The following is a 2,672-nucleotide window of genomic DNA, read 5'->3' as shown; positions in this document are numbered from 1 at the left end:
TATGAGAATCACTTCGCAACAAATGTTTCAATTCAATCGGTTTGTCCAGTTCGTATGAAGTTACTATGAACTATTATCGACTCGTTCTGCCAGTTCATTCTAGTGACGCTGAAGAAGAGTGATGGATGTCACCCGAAACGTCCGGAAGTAATCTCAATCTGATTTGAAAACCGTTCTTGACTCAACCGCCAATATTACAAACCAAGGACTTTATAACGAGGCTCCTGTGATGCAATATCGCACATGCGTTTGCCGTACGTCACATCTCGCAGTATAAAAAAAACCTGTTGAATATTTCAAGGCAAATGAAGCCAATATGTCTGCAACCCACCACCTGAACGCCATTGTTTCACTCTGCAAAGCAGGTGAACAAGATAGCTTGAAGATTGCAATATATCCAGCCAAACAATAATTGATGTAATTTTCAGAGGAAAAGAAACAACAACAAACGTTCCTTATCGGTATGAGCAACAGCTTCGAGGAGTGAAAGAATACACAGGTCAGTTGTAACGGGCTCTAATTCTAGTTCATAACCTGCCGACCGATTTGGTAACATATAACCACCATGATATGCTTCTTACTCTGGACTATTGTCTCATATTTTGGGATCGTTCCTATGGAAGGCCATGCCTTGCCGCAAGGCTGTGTACTTTCGAACACACCAGATGAGACTACCACGATGCAGTTATACATTATTTGTATCCATAAAGATTTTTACAACAAGTACACTGCGTTACCCGAGGGGCTACCCTCCAATACAACGAAGCTTGACCTTTCCTTCAACTGCATCAAGAATCTTCGAGAAATCCCTGTGCTAAAGAACCTGAGTCGACTAAACTTGGCGTGGAACCGTATGGAAACGATCGACTGGCTTTTACTTCGTAATTTGCCAGCTTTGCAAGACCTGAAGTTGGATCACAACAGACTTGTGCACGTGAACTTGCTTGCCGTCATCGAGGATCTCCCATGTATGAGGTACGTGAACTTAGCAAACAACAGGTTGGCCTCTTTCTCTTATCGCGAGCTAGGGTTACCCATATTGAGTCTTGCCAAGTTTGAGAACAACCCGTTTCGCTGTGACTGCACAATGTCGTGGTTGATCACCAAACTCAAATGCTGGCAAGAAGCCATCAAAATAGAAAAGTACTTTCTAGCCACCTGCGTGCAGTGTGACACCTGTAAGTTCGGTGCCTTTGAAATTGATGACATGGTGTGCGCCAGTCCAAATCACCTGGAGGGACTACCCCTGTGGAACGTCTCACAGTACCTGAAGGGTTGCAGAGATAAGACACTGGTCTTGACAACTTCCAAGACACCTGAGCTTCAGCCAAGACAGACCCAAAGGAAAGGGGCTGCTGTCAAACTTCTTGGGAATCATCAAGAGGCGAACTACGGAAGTACCACTTCTCCTCAAAGCTACCTCCAGCATTCCCCTTCTGCAGGTAGATTTGCTACATGTTGTTTTAACACCACGAGATCTACAACTGAACAAAAAGACACTAAAGTACAGAAGGTCAGAGTCCGCCACATAGCAGTAATAATAGCAGCATTGATCTTTGTCTTGATATTAATAATCAGGAAGTTCAGATCAGGCATCCCTTTTGAAAGGGACGAAAGACCTGATGCTGACGTCATCAGTCTTCATCAAATGTAATCATATCTTGTGCAAAAAAGCTGTGTTTTTGGTAATGTGTGTGTTTGTGGCTTAGGCCATGTTGATTTGGTTCTACATGTATGAATGACGTCCGCTCGCACATCGTCCATTTCCAGAAAATAAAAGGCGATACTGTAAATCGTATACAAAGCAACTGCAAAATAGCAAATACATGCCATGAATTGAAATAAAAAATATATCCTGGGAAACTGATAGTAATGCTGTGGCATGCTAAAGCAAATTCCAAAGTCAAAGAAGAAGATGTGAAGGAAAAAAAAGAATCTATGATTCGGTAGACCATATTCTGTATGTTTAGTCATTCCTGACCAATTCAATTTCATAATGCAGGCAACTTTTTTTATTGGCATACTTGCATCAGTTTTGGGGTTCCCAGGGGATGTCATCCATATAATCAAATCAACAGGGCCTTACATGTAGTTTCTGGTTAGGTGGTGTGACAACATCACCCAAGAAGCTATATATGGTTGTCCATATTTGGTATGCAGGGCTCGAAATTCAGTTTCGGGAATAGGTGCACTGGTGCACCCAACCTAAAAAATTGGGTGCACCAAAAATTTTCTGGGTGCACCACATAAAATAAAGTGGAATGTAACTATTGTAAGCAAAACCTAATGACAAACCTTACTGTTCCTCTTCATGCATTTTTGGCACCCGATCTCGGCACGCAGTTTTGAAGCTTTCAAAAAAATCGAAATTAACTCAAATTCTAACATCAAAATCTTAAACAAGTACTACAACAAAGACTTTATTATTTTCTTACACTTAGATGTCAAGAATATGCTGTCTACTAGTGTGCAGTGATACCTTTACACATTAAACCGTACGAAAATATTTGGGTGCACCAGTGCACCCACAGTAAAAAATTAGGTGCACAGCTCCAAAATTGGGTGCACTGGGTGCACATGCACCCAGTATTTCGAGCCCTGGTACGTGTATGTGATTACATGCTTACTTCCGTTATCTGTATTTGGAACAAAAAATACATTTATAGTAAAAG

This window comes from Branchiostoma lanceolatum, chromosome 8 (genome assembly GCF_035083965.1).
Source record: "Branchiostoma lanceolatum isolate klBraLanc5 chromosome 8, klBraLanc5.hap2, whole genome shotgun sequence".
NCBI classification, from domain to species: Eukaryota; Metazoa; Chordata; class Leptocardii; order Amphioxiformes; family Branchiostomatidae; genus Branchiostoma; species Branchiostoma lanceolatum.
The sequence above is the reverse complement of the archived record's forward strand: the minus strand, read 5'-3'. Positions refer to the sequence as shown.